This window comes from Brachyistius frenatus, unplaced genomic scaffold (genome assembly GCF_029030835.1).
Source record: "Brachyistius frenatus isolate BFR_SWC_R1_liver_20210118 unplaced genomic scaffold, ASM2903083v1 Contig_27, whole genome shotgun sequence".
NCBI lineage: Eukaryota > Metazoa > Chordata > Actinopteri > Embiotocidae > Brachyistius > Brachyistius frenatus.
In genome coordinates, this window is record NW_027210626.1 from 770,001 (window position 1) to 785,473 (window position 15,473).

Here is a 15,473-nt window from a genome sequence, read left to right on the forward strand (position 1 = left end):
CTGTATAGAGCTTTGACACAGAAGCATGTATTGTAGATACAGTACTGCGTGAGGATTAATGTGCCTGCAGGAGGATGACGTTAAACAAGTGATGCTTTGAGGCTGAGCCGGTTCAAGCTAAAGCTAAAACAGAACAGGATGTAAAGCAAAGTTCTTAATAGTAATGTCTTTGTCTAACATTGCAAACTACTCTTATGTGGATTTCTGGGTTTCAGTCATCTGCTTCTAGTCTTGCCTGTGGAGCTATGAACAGTTTGGCAAGCATGGTGAAAACCAAGGCTATGGGTGTGGTGCACAGCTACAAATTTAATACCGCTAGTAAGAAATGACATGAGTGTCCTGGCTAAACCCCGACTGGAAGTCTCACTGGAATGTTGTTTTGTTTGTGGTAACACTCGTAAGTGTGCTACTATGCCCGATATGCAAATTAAAAGCATACTGGAAAGACATCTCAACATTTCTTACGATATAGCTATTCATTAGTCACATCAGGAGACAAACCTTTCAATCACAAGGCCTTAACTACTTTAAACTATGAGAGTCAAGAAATGTTTCCCTTCATGTGTAATGTGTTTAAAAGGGGTCCATAGAGGCAGAGAATTTTTTTTTCTTATCATCAAACCAGCTACAATATGACTTCACTGTTTCCTTCAACCACACCATTGGCCAAAAAGTATTAAACCCTTACTTTTTGCATATTGGATCCTATTTCGAGTGCAGCAATAAACATGCATTTACAAGGCGCTTAGGCATCATTAAAAGCTTTATAGAAACTAGTTGTTGATGGATAAGTGAGCCAAACTGTCGGAGAATTCACAAGTACAACGTCTGATAAAGCTGATGCTGAGCTGCTGATGTGAGCAACTGAACAATTGTGTGCCTCTTGGACAGGGAGTGATTATGTTTGTTCAGTTGAAAATAATCACATCACCTCATAATGAGAGGTTGTGACATTAGTGATTATACATTGCTGACGATGCTCAAATTGCTTGCTCATCAAATATACTTGCACACTGAGCCAAAAACCACCGTCTTTGCAAAATAAGAAATAGTATCCCTTTTCCCACAGTGAGTCTGTTGGGTGTGTTCACTCGTTTCTGGCCGCACAAATGGCTGCATTAACACCTGACAGACGTTAAGTACAAAAATAATCTGTTCAGTACGCTTGTGCAAAGTGTATATTCACTGAACCTTTTGAGGACAATACTTAATCAGTTTATTTTTTTATTTTAAAAGTTTAAACTCGTTTTTTTTTTTTTTTTTATAAAGTAAATAGTCTATCGAAAGCCCTGACATTAAAAGAAACACCTGAGACTCATCGTAACCGACCCTGTTCCCGTAAAAGCCGCGCGGCTCCTCATCATGGAACAGGTATGTTGGCATCCATTAGACTATTATTTGTCAGCGCTGTCTGAGTGTGTGTATCCTCTGGAACACATGGTTACGATCAGCACGACTCCGACCGCAAAACCACAGTGTTAGTCTAATCTCTAAATAGCGTGTGTAATGGACCTTGTGTCATTATGCTGTTTCGCTTTATGACACACACACAGAGACGACAAAACAGCACAGCGAAGGGTGTGTGTGTACGTACCACAGCCAACTGAAGTCAGTGGTAGGAGCGGCTGTCTCATGCGAAGAGTGTCTGACTCTCTTCCTGTTTTGTTTGAGAGGTTTTCAATGAATTCTGCTGAGGGCTTTACAGGCTTTTAACAACAAGTAGGAACACCGCCTGAACACTGCAAGCTTCCGGGCTTTTCTGTCAGACTCTTCTGTGTGTCGGTTGGGACGATGGGATTAAGGCGTGGTTGAAAAAAGAATCAACGCTGGGATTAATTTATTGTATCCTCTGACTTTCTTTAACTGTCACCATCTCTCCGTCTGTCGACGTCACCGTTTCTGTTCCAAAGACATCCGGCGAACGCAGAGATTACCTTCATTTGTCTTAATTAGCATATTAGCTAACAGGCCCTTCACTGGAGCCCGTGGGAAACTGCCGTAATTGCTAAGATACCTGTAGACTTAACCGCTGAAGGAACCTGTGTGTGTGTGTGTGTGTGTGTGTGTGTGTGTGTGTGTGTGCCCGTTTCAGTAATGGAGGGATTTCAGGGATGAACTTCACCTTGACTCCCATGTCTCGTGCTCCTGTCTCGCATGCATCTTGTATCTGTGTGAGCGCTCGCTGCACGTGAGAGAGTGCAGAGAGCATCGAGGAGACAACAGCCCAGAAAATTACTCCGAGCAGCCAGCTGTTTCTGAATCTCATCATCGGAATGTATCAACAATTCTGGCGCCAACCTCCCGTGGTGCGACAAACATTTCCATGAAAAGAATCATCACACAACTTTTCTCGTCTGCGCTCACGAGAGCTCGCTGCTTACGAGGGGTATTTTGGAGTTTTCATTTTATTCGAATGAATGCCGAAACGAATTATCCTTGCAGAACTGAACTATAGAACAATGAGGGAGGAGAGGTTGTTTGATCCGTTCTAATATATGGGTGATTGCAATACACTGTGATTCAAATTATGAAGCGTGCACTCATCCTCAAAAACAGCCTATGCAGTCAAACTGGCAGCTGAAATGCTCCTAATTACAAGGCACAAACAAAGATGAAAATTACAGCAACTGTGCCCAATTAGGGGATATTTTTGCATTGCTTTCTATGGTTCTATGGGTGATTACTTGTGTGTTCAGGTAAGTAGTGTGCACAGTGTACATCTAAAGTTCACAGAGTTATGGTCAGAAGCCTGGCTGCAAATTCTGCTCTGAATTTAATGGAAAGTTGGCAGCTGTAACAATACGACCAATGTAGACTCGGAGTGTTGATTATATTTAATATTAAACTGAAAGTTGAAGGTCACCCCCTCTCGTGCAATTCTGTTTACTTGCAATAAATAACATGCTTTCTCTTGTCCAATTGTCTCATTGTAGTTTGAAGATGAACGGAGATACAACATGCATAGTTTGCATTGGTCAGGACTGTACGAACCCTACTATAGTCCCAAAGTGCAACATTGCATCATTGTTGACAGAGAGGACAACAACAGAGAAGGGCAAGTACAAACACAAAGCCACACACAATGCTGTATAACTATTATGCATGTGCAAGCCCACAATACACTGAATTAGCCTGGAGGTCTCAGGCTTGCGTGTATAGTCCAACCAATAAATGCACGCATGCTTGTTAGATAGTCTAAAGCGTTGTGACACAGGCCCACTGGCACAATTTCAATGACACACATGCTTAGTATCACGCTGCCCCCTTACCTTGCATCTAAATGACCACATTCCCTTAACTTTACAACAGAGCTTGTTCCTCTTTGAGGAGTAAGCTGGGATTCCTCATATCGCCCAGTCAGGTGAAATGCTTTAAGAGACACTTATTCCAAGCCCTGCTGTCATCAGCTGAGGCTGGCCTTGAGCCAACCATGCTCTTTTTTTTTTCTTTCTTTATTCGCAATCCGTACAAGAATGCACATAACTGTTGGTGCCTTTCTTAAGTGATTATTTACGGTCAGTGGAGTGTCTAATCAGGGATGGCATTCACACTTAAAAACACTCAACAGTTTTACTCATCTCAGATGATTTAACACACCGGAAAAAGACGTTGTGTAACACTGTGAGAAAAAAGTTTCTCGGCTTAAAATAGATTTCTCGTCTGTTTCTCCTGGACCTCGACAGACTGATAAGTATGAGGGACCTTCTTTCATGGAACTGACATTTCTGAGACACGCTTACCGAGGCTTGTTCTCAACTATTATGGTTTTTCCCATAATGACGAACACCAAAATTAAGCTAATTTTCTCAAGTAGGAAATAACACTTAAACAAGATAAATTACATGACGAGAAAAAGCATTGGGCACTATGAGTTTACAACTCCTGAGCATGGAGTTGCACCAAAGTGAAGATATTTAAAGAGTATCAAAACAGTACAGTTTTACCAGCCTGCTTTGAATGAGTGATGGAGATTGTGGTGGACATGTATTCCCATTTCAGCCGTGGGTGCATAAAGTTCTTCTCATTAGTTATTTATTTATTTTAATTTTGCCTATTTGATGCAAACATATCTTCATATTTCATCCGAACTTCCTGTATATATCCTTTTAAACTCATCACATATGAGCAAACAAATCATAGCGCTGTTAGGTTAGCAATACAACAGTTATGCGCACTAACATATAATCACTACGTAAGGAATAGATTGGGTAGTGAAACCTTTTTTTTTTTTTTTATATATATATATAAATCTCTACTTGGGAGGTCACTAACTACACTTTATAGCCAAAGTTTGGATTTAGGAACAGTTCATGCAACCAGGGGTGTGGTACAACTGCTGCTTGATATATTAGTTAGCTATTAGACTGGCTAAAAAAAAAAAGGAGATCAAATTACTAGGACAAATACATGAGAGAAGGTGAGAGACTGGTGGAGCTTGGTAGTGATGTTGGCTCTCGCCCTCTGCAGAGGATTGATCGAATGTGATTAGAGGTGCCATGCTGTCTGCCAGAGTACTCAGGCACCACTTAGATTCTGCTCATTTTGCCAACCCACTCAGGCTTACACTTCCACTGTCCTCCCATCTCTTCTCTCCTCCCATCCATCCATACTGGAGTATTTGCCAGGGGCAGAGAACCACATGGGCGAAGTCAGAGAGATCAGCATTGTAATTTCACTGACTGAAAAAAGTCCTCAATTGACCTGTCTGGTTAAATGAAGAAGGGTAATACTGTCCTCTTTTTCCATACATGGTCTCCCCTGTCTTCCTTTCAATCCTTCCCTCGCTGCTGTCTACACTTCAGAGCCAAGGCCATCCCAAGTCTTGCCAGGTCAAAGAACTCTGCCGCATGTCAGACATTTCACTCTAACACACAAGTCCTCCCTTTCCTCTTTCTCTGCCAACACCCCTCCCTCATCATCACAGGCTTTCATGGAAAGTTGCCTCCTTTTGTTGGGCCAGAATTTACATCCTTCGTCCCTCTTTCTGTCAAGATACCGAGAGGTAGCAGAAGTCTTCAGCATGGATTATTTTACTTCTTGCAACAGTAATAAATCATACTGTGGACCGTCCGGGGAAGGAAAGTACAGATCTTTCTTGTGTTGAAATAACAGCAGTCAGGGAAGTCTGACAGCTGGGGTGCCTGTTCAAAGATTCAGAGGATACTGAGCTACTCTGGTATCTGCTACTGGCCTCATGTGAATACTGGATCAGTCACTCACAGTATAAACAACCTAACTTGTAGTTCTGTGCTCAAACATGCCTATGGACTGTATATATATAAGTACGTGTAGAGTTGATCAAAAGCAGTCTTTTTCAAGGCTGATACTGATGTCATCATTATGATGTTATACTGGAAATCAAACTTCATAACTTGGTACAACTGCTGGTTGATAACTTGTTATCTAAATAATCAGACCATCCTCTCCTAAAACACTGTCGTATAGCTCGCCTGTGCATTAAGCTTAACACGACGCATCTTTTTTTTGCGACCCCCAGTGGCCGTCGTAATTATGACGGGAGGAATTCAGGTGTAGTTTAAAAAAAATCAACATGAACTTATTTTGACTTAGGTATGTAAGTTACCTTCCATAAAGATTTTAACTTATATCATAGACGTAACGTAACTTACATAACTAATGCCCTTATTTTAAACCAAACCATACATTTTTCCTAAACACGACAAAATACATTTGGAGCGTAAACCCAACCAAACTCCAACCGTTTCACAATGTTTACCAAGGGTTTGTTGTTGTTGCCGTGACGACCAAAGTCCGGTACACCTGTTGCTGGTACTGGACACGTAGTTTTGGCAAATTAAGTATTCTAATTTAGGTATTAGGTATGTTGGTCCTATAGAGGGCATTAAAAACTCTCATACATGTTTATGAGTCATTTGAAATCCTTTTATTTTGTCTATCAGTAGAAGAACATGTGGTAGTTATAGTAAAAAGGGTTCAATGATTTTATGCTTGTTTAAAATCAAATCAGGTTCAGCTCATCAGACAACTGGTGTAATATCTCTTACTGAATAACTCACAGATATAACTGGCTGTTTTTGTTTTTATTAAAAGGTGAATTCAGCTTGACGTACAGTATTAGCAAACTGATATTCTGGCTAAAGCCAGTTCCACAAACGCTTGCAGGCAGACTGCCAGAACAGTGGGCCAAAATTCAGATAGCTTTCCACAGGAAACACCCTGACTCCCACCTTCACACCTCATGGCCATTTATGTTCTGTTTCTCTTTGATCGCCTATAGATTTACAGCAGACCACCTGCAATGCTCACCAACCGAGCACACACACAGATATCTACACACACAAAATACAACCAGCTGGGAGGCAGCGGAGTTTCAGTCAAGGAAGCTCTATGATTGATGTCTAAACACAGAGGAACAAATGAAACCAATCACAACTAATCAGGAATGGCAGCTCAATACAATGGAGGCTGAGCAAACATAAGGAATATGTCTGTGGTTTGACAAGGATGCAGCTACATCCTCTGATTACAAAAGCGGCATGCCATACTGTACACAATCTGCTTCACCGTTCGTCTCAGTTCGGTGTACAAATGTTTACCTTGAGCAGCGGATGATGAACAATGACTTTCATGGGAAATGACAACAATATTTTACTGACATTGAAAACATTCACTTGGAAACATTCACATGGTGTTTTGGCTGGAACTGCTGCAGAAGACTGTAGAAGACTACAGACTGATGTTCATTTTGTTCACAGTGCAAAGGTGATCAAGGATGTTTTAATTGTACATTGTGGATGTGGACACCTTTTCCTTTCTAGGATAATATCATCTCAGGAGCATCATGTATTTGGTTTTCAAACGGGTCAAAAATAACTAATAAATGGCCTTCACATTAAATGTATTATAAAGTAGCAGTGCCTGACAGGAAGTAATTAATTAAGAGATTATGTGTTAGCAGTAAAGCTGAAGCACTATCAAGGGAGTCAAAGCTTTTACAAGAGGTATTCTATACTCTAATAGGGTATATCCTAAAAGTCTTCTTTAAAGCAGTTATGACTATATTCTCTAAATAGCATGGTGCATTAAATGGAAAACAACATGACAATGTGAAATGTTCACTTGCAGTGACATACCTACAGAGAATTATCACCTCAATTTGCAACTCCCTCGGCTTTTCAGAGCTCATTAAGCTTGTTTAGTTGTTGCATCTTTACTCTTTTGGTTTATTCTCACTGCATTTAAGGTAGCTTTTTTTTTGCCACAGCAAGCAACCTTTAGGACAACTCAAACAACCCACCACCTGCTGCAGTTGGCAGACACAGTTAGCAATTAGCTGGTTGACATAGTTGAGCATTTAGCCTCTGCAGAACAAGATATTTCCCTCCAAAGTTGGTAAAGACCAAAAACATGACTAAAAAAGATTAGAATTTGCCAAATGAATGCCAATGTTGCTCAATAACTGCAACAGCAGATGTAAGCAGATGTTTGCCAACACATTCATTACATCAACCTTATCATTTTATCTGTTTCTCCCAAGTGAAAAAAAATCTGCTATTGAGTCTTAAAGTAATGATCTCTGATGCATGATACTATTGGAATATGAATATACAGTGCATCCGGAAAGTATTCACAGCGCTTCACTTTTTCCACATTTTGTTATATTACAGCTTTATTCCAAAATGGATTAAATTCATTTTTTCCCCTCAAAATTCTACACACAATACCCCATAATGACAACATGAAATACATTTATTTGAATTTTTTGTAAATCTATTAAAAATCAAAAATGAAAAAAAAAAATCACATGTACATAAGTATTCACAGCCTTTGCCATGAAACTCAAAATTGAGCTCAGGTGCATCCTGTTTCCACTGATCATCCTTGAGATGTTTCTACAACTTGATTGGAGTCCACCTGTGATAAATTCAGTTGATTGGACATGATTTGGAAAGACACACACCGTCTATATAAGGTCCCACAGCTGACAGTGCATGTCAGAGCACAAACCAAGCCATGAAGTCCAAGGAATTGTCTGTAGACCTCCGATACAGGATTGTATCGAGGCACAGATCTGGGGAAGGGTACAGAAAAATTTCTGCAGCATTGAAGGTCCCAATGAGCACAGTGGCCTCCATCATCTGTAAATGGAAGAAGTTTGGAACCACAAGGACTCTTCCTAGAGTCGGCCGCCCGGCCAAACTGAGCGATCGGGGGAGAAGGGCCTTAGTCAGGGAGGTGACCAAGAACCCGATGGTCACTCTGACAGAGCTCCAACGTTGCTCTGTGAAGAGAGGAGAACCTTCCAGAAGGACAACCATCTCTGCAGCACTCTACCAAGCAGGCCTGTATGGTAGAGTGGCCAGACGGAAGACACTCCTCAGTAAAAGGCACATGACAGCCCACCTGGAGTTTACCAAAAGGCACCTGAAGGACTCTCAGACCATGAGAAACTAAATTCTCTGGTCTGATGAAACAAAGATTGAACTCTTTGGCCTGAATGCCAAGTGTTATGTTTGGAGGAAACCAGGCACCGCTCATCACCTGGCCAATACCATCCCTACGGTGAAGCATGGTGGTGGCACCATCATGCTGTGGGGATGTTTTTCAGCAGCAGGAACTGGGAGACTAGTCAGGATGGAGGGAAAGATGAATGCAGCAATGTACAGAGACATCCTTGATGAAAACCTTCTCCAGTGCGCTCTGGACCTCAGACTGGGGCGAAGGTTAATCTTCCAACAGGACAAAGACCCGAAGCACACAGCCAAGATAACAAAGGAATGGCTTCGGGACAACTCTGTGAATGTCCTTGAGAGGCCCAGCCAGAGCCCAGACTTGAAACCGATTGAACATCTCTGGAGAGATCTGAAAATGGCTGTGCACCGACGCTCCCCATCCAACCTGATGGAGCTTGAGAGGTCCTGCAAAGAAGAATGAGAGAAACTGCCCAAGAATAGGTGTGCCAAGCTTGTAGCATCATACTCAAAAAGACTTGTGGCTGTAATTGCTGCCAAAGGTGCTTCAACAAAGTATTGAGCAAAGGCTGTGAATACGTATGTACGTGTTATATTTTCGTTCTTTATTTTTAATAGATTTGCAAAAATTTTAAACAAACTATTTTCACTTTGTCATTATGGGATATTGCGTGTAGAATTTTGAGGAAAACAATTAATTTAATTCATTTTGGAATAAGGCTGTAACATAACAAAATGTGTAAAAAGTGAAGCGCTGTGAATACTTTCCAGATGCACTGTATTTTCAAAAATGGAAAAAGAGAATGGAAAATATGCAAGCGCAAGAAAGGCAATACCTCACTCAGTAAAGGGCCCCAAATTGGCTAAACTGGACAACGACTCTGCAGTGAAGTGCAAATGAGCAGAATCAGTTTAGAAAAGGACTATAATGTTAGCAACAACAGGGCTTATAAATGAAAAACAGACAATTTTAGATGGGTGATGTAAATTGGTATTCAATTATCATGCGCACTAAACGAGAAAATAGCAAACAAGTTAGTAATTCATGCAAAAAATAGAAAGATTAGCACTTTTTAAAATAGGGGCTGCAAACCCAATAATGGCCAGCCATTGTTCCTCCAGTTTCCTGGTCAGTTTTCAAACAGTCATTTTTTTCCTGGCAGGACACAGGCGAGATATTTCTTAAGAAAACATAAAACCTTTCAAATTACACCCACTCTTTTACAGCAGACTCTAAAACCATGGCACCCTGAAAACAGTTGTTGCATTGAGCTATTCGTTGACAAAATGACACTAAAGGCAAGAGAATTTTGCAAAGGATGATTACTGAAGTAGCATTTCTCTGAAATTTTTGCTGAAAAACTCACCAGGCAATGATCACGGTTTTGGTGGTTTTTTTTTTTCACAAATACCATTCAAACAGGCCAAATTATCTGCGTGCAAACTTGAGGTGATTCATTTTAAAAATGTGCTGACGTTGTTTTGTGTCAGTTTGTGACAAAAACAAATCAAAACGGGAAACAAACATTAGAAAACTGAAAATAGGCAACAGTGACGTTACACTCATTGTACAGGAGTCTACAGAAAGTGGGCAAAAATGGTTAATAATACACAATCTAAGATGCTCTAACATGACCTAGATTAAAATAAATAATAGAAGAAGCTTTTGCTGCATGTCCGTTTTTCTTTTATCAGTCTAATTTGCAAAAAGACAAAATGATTTAAAAAAATTAAAAATGGATTATGTAACAAAGTTTAAACGGATTTACTGCTGCACAAAAGGCGCCTTGGAAAGACTGCTTCAAGGCTCTGAAATTTATGAAACAAAGAAATGAGAAAGAAATGATAATTAAGATATAAGAAATAAAACTGGGTGGTGACTGTCGGGAATTTAAAAGATATTTACTTAATATAGTAATTGAGTGGTGCTTGAAGAATGGTAGAAAACATTGAATTTTACGCAGAAACGGGGAATTGCATCAGTTGGAATGACTTTGACTTTGAATGACTTTCTCCATTCTGAAGGTTATTCGTTAAGCGTGTCTCGTTGTTCGTGTGCTCCAAACACATTGGTGACAGATGTCCTGTTCTCTGCCAGTTACTGGCATCACAAACTGCTAGTTATAAAATACAGTCACAGCAACTGTACCATTAACCATATCTCTGCGGTGATCTTACTGCTCACAGCACACACACACACACACACACACACACACACACACACACACACACACACACACACACACACACACACACACACACACACACACACACACACACACACACACACGCATACAAACCTATTAACACATCAGGGTGGTGCACTTACTCACTCTTAATAAAGGCGCCAATGTTTACTTAAGCAACCGCAAAAAGGAAATTAACTTTGCATGTGTCTCCCTCAGACAAACACACGCACACACACACACACACACACACACACACACACACACACACACACACACACACACACACACACACACACACACACACACACACACACACACACACACATAATGCACAAACACAAAAACAAAGATCACGTCGGAGGATAGATGAACATATTGTGTCAAAAACAGTTTTTTTGTTTTGAGTTGCAAAAAATAAAAAAACGCTATGGCTGAGCTACCAGCAGGGTGTCAATTTAACTTGGCATTTTATAGCGCAGGCCAGATGTATTTGTGGAGTTACACATGTTTTGCTGCAGGGTCTGTGCCACAGCACATACAATTTGGCATAAATTAATGGATACCTCATGAAAGTGCAGAGTTTCAGCTTTAATTTAAATTAGATATTGCCGTGGGCAGCTGTGTGTCACTTCAATGCTAGACCATGCACAGAAAAGCTTATGTGAGCTTATAGTGAGAGTTTGAGCCAGTGAATAAGATAAAGGCTCCAAAAAGCAACAAAAAGCAACAACAACAACAACAAAAATCTATGATAGAGATATCAAGGGTATCCAATAGTTGATAATACAAAATCTACAGCAGGGTTAAAAATAATAATAAAAAAAAAGAGGGTGTGCCCATACAGGAAACTCCGATGATGAAAAATTTGTTTTTTTTTCATACCATTATAAACACTCAAGTGCAGCAGCCAAATGTTTTTTTCACAGCACTTAAGCACCTATAGCTTCACTATAAACTTTGTTTCACCACCAGATGTGAACCCCTGGTAAGCCTCAAAAACTGAACACAGAAACAAGAACCGGGAGAGTTAAAGAACAACGGTCTATGGGTTGGTGAAGTAAAAATCACCCTTAATCAAAATAGGAACTGGGAAATGTGAGGGGGTAAAAATGAAGAACTCATGAGACAAAGTATCATCTCTCTAACATGGTTATGTTTCTGTTGGCTTAGCCATGTTTAGCTGCCAGTGGTGCTGGCACACTGACACTGATTGAGGATTTCACTGCTGAAAGAAGCAACAAGAAGAATGCGGACATGTACAAGAGCATTCTGTTTGCTGAAATACAGCCAAATGCATCAAAACTCATTGGTTGACACAATACATCCATACAAATACCTCCAATGCAAAAAAAACCCAAACAAACAAAAAAGCTATTCAGACAGAAGTGGTGGAATCTGGCTGAGTAAACAACTTGATCTCAATCTGATTGTGCTCATGAACAAAACTCTTTTGAGAGCTAAAAAGCGGAGATTCAGGTTACCTACTTGCAGCATTGCTGTATCCAGATAGTTCACTGAGTATTTTGGCACAAACGGGATAACATGGCATGAGTGTGGCAACAACATTGAAAATACATGGCAGCAGCGAGGCAACAATTTGCATAGAGCAGGGAAACAAGATGGCGAATTTACTGTATTCTTCTAATAATATGTGGCACAGTTCACCTCACCTGGGAACTGCCCTTGTCCACATTTAACCAGACATTGTCTGTGTAGGTGTGGACATCAAAGACATATACAGTCATTACAAGAGAAGGCAAGTTAAAAAAAACAGCCAATAGGAACTGGAATCTCCCACTAACAAAAATAGAAAACACAAAGTAACAGGAAAGAGATGGTCGAGGTGTCTGTGTTTGTGATTGCTATGTATATTTACATTCAATCACATGATCTGCAATCCTGTTGTTTCCTAGCTGTAGTGTTTATTGGACTGGCAAACCGATAGAAATATAAACTCATCAGTCTGGGGTTCATTGGAGACATTGCTTCGGAGGTTTTCTCAGCCGTTCCCAAAGACAGCAGTGAAAATTGTTTTGAACAAATCTATATTTGTATAACTCTCAACTTCAACTTTGATGTCAATCCAACATATGACATACAGATAGTTTGAAAAATGGTTTCCCACAGTGCATAAAATAAAAAAGGCGAAACAAGAAAAATAAAGATTTAAAGTAAAATAATTTTAAATCCTAACCATAAAAATGTTCCATGAAATATAATAAATGGTGCTGAATGGTGCAGCTACTCTTCAGTTTTAAAGGCACAGTCCAGCTGAAGCCATTAAGGCCACATGCCATCAGTGAACCATCTTGGAAAGGACTACATCCTGCTTTCTCAGACATTCACAGTATTGAGCTGTTCTTCTAACGGGCCTTTCCTCTGCTGCAGCCATGTCAAGTCATTACATAGTGTGAGGACAATGATGACTCCCCTGGAGGTGGTGAAGAAGCAAATTGGAACTGAAGTGAGGGGTTCCGTGTCCACTGAGCAGAGCAGGGCCCGGACAAACCCCGGGGTCTTCAGGCCCTTCGTTAGCAGTCTGGCCTACATGTTTTCATTTGCTGGCAAACTGCAGGAGGTCAATTGCTGCTAAATTACCAGCTTTGGCTGGGAAAACAGCATGCAGATAATTAGTTCACTCTGCCTGTCCACACGATTAAGTTTTCTGAAAAAACGTCTAAGAGATGATTCAGGGCTCCAGTGCAGCAATTAGACCAACATTAGTCCAGCATTTGTGCCTGTATGTGTGTCTGTGGCTGCATGTGGGAAGCATGAAAGAAAAATGTTGGTTAGTGTTTAGCAGACAAAACATCTTGTCACTCAGTCAGGAGCAAAGGGGAGACAAAGAATCCATATTCAATTTCAGCCACTTACAAATTCTATTCAGTCTCTCCTCTCATCAAATATCTTCTTACAGTAAAGAAATACAGATTAATTCTGTTGAAATTGTATAAATAATTCCACACTTTCATTGGCATATCAGCGGCAGCATTAGTTTTGTTGCTGTTCAAAAACAGCATAACAAAATGCAGAAGTTGGAGTGAAAAAGTGCTCACTGAGCATAACTAAGTAATTCAAAATGGTCAGTGTGCTGTTTTGAATAACTGCACCCTGAAGCAATTCTTTATCCATTTCTCAGACAAAGGAATAACTGTAGGACTGTCAGGCTGAAGATTAAACTTAATGTTTCACAAATACAGACATAGAGTGAGATAGAAGAAGGGAGCGGAAAAAGGAATGCTGTTGCAGAAGAAAAAAAACACATTCCATGTTGTCACTCATCAAAAAAATGAGAGGATTTTTTTTTGTTCAGTTTGTCTTCGGTCCAACACATTACATGTAATTGCCGAATAGGAAACCATAGTTGTACAACGTATATGTAAGTGTGAGCTTTCTCTCTATGCGTGTATAAACAGGCAGCTTGTCCTGGGTCTTCTTCTTTCTGTGTGTTGCAACAGGCTCTTAATAACCAGTGTAGAGTAACTATAAAGGTCAAAACACGCAGACAAAGTATGGTGTATGTCAAAACAGTCACTACAACATGTCCTATACATGTAAACCTTCACATCAGCGGCGGTACTGGCCCAATGTCTTATTTCTGGCATCGTTGTGCCTGAATTTCTTTTACCCCCAGAGAAAAGGCGTTTTTGTGTTTTGCGGCTCCTGTAGCAGTTCATCTTCTAGTCTGCCCCTGTTGCAACTCTACGTCCTCCCCTACTTCCATTGCAGTCTCATGGACAAGGAGGGACTAGTTGTCGAGGTTATAATAATATCCAAGAGCTGTAAGACCCACAATGGGTAACTCAGCACGGCTGCGCCTGTGTGTTTTCAGCTTCAGAAAGTATAGCAAATGAACGCACAGTGATGAAGAAAATAGGACAGCACATGAAAGTTGTGCAAACAGCCCTGGGTCATGTGTCACATGGATGTGGAGACTTGAAAGATATCTCTTGCTCAAACACCATCCAAGTAGTCTCACAAACAGTCTTACAGAAGACTTGCTGTTGAATGATCAGACCCAACCACAGTCATTTAAATCTGTTAAAGATACAGTATTGTGATTCTTAAATGTTTTTACACAATCTTGTGCAGTTGCTCTGTTTGTACCGACATTCATTAAGAGTCGTGAAATCTGTCGCCTGTCACAGCATGCATTCTGTGAAAGTCAATGAAACACCCACGACTGCTACCAGTCAAACACAGTGAGAAATGCACACCGTAACTATTGTGAACAATAGTCTCTGCGACCACGGCTGGTTCCCCGGTTTTAGTGCCAAATTCTGGTGTTCAGAAAAATATTTGATGTGGACAAGTTCTCCCTGAGTTTTAGAAGGTCTTGAGCTGAAACACATGTTTGGCAGAAGGATTTGCTTACAGATAATGCTGCTTGATCGTGATACAATGTGTTGTGTGCAAACACACTGCACCGTAGGACACAGTTACAGTTATTATGGGCACATACTGCAGACGTGGGCAACAAATGTGAAACATCATGACTTAAGGCTTCACTGTTCTCTTGACTGCAGAACGGTATAGAGACAAACTCAGTTTTAGGTCAGCAGGCTCACAGTGAAGCCCGCAGACCTGGGAGGATTGAGAATTAGCCTGGGTCTTCCCTCTATGTTTCACAAGCAACTTGTGGAACTCTGAGGCACTGAGATTCTTAGAGTTTGGCCTACTTCTGCAGTTTTTGCGGTAAACATCATACGGCTCTCATCTGAAGAGAAAGGAAAACATATGCAAATTGCACATTCAATAAAAAAAATCATTATAATGACACATTTTAGGTGTGAATGTATTAAGTCTGTGCTGTGGATGTGCTAACACCTCA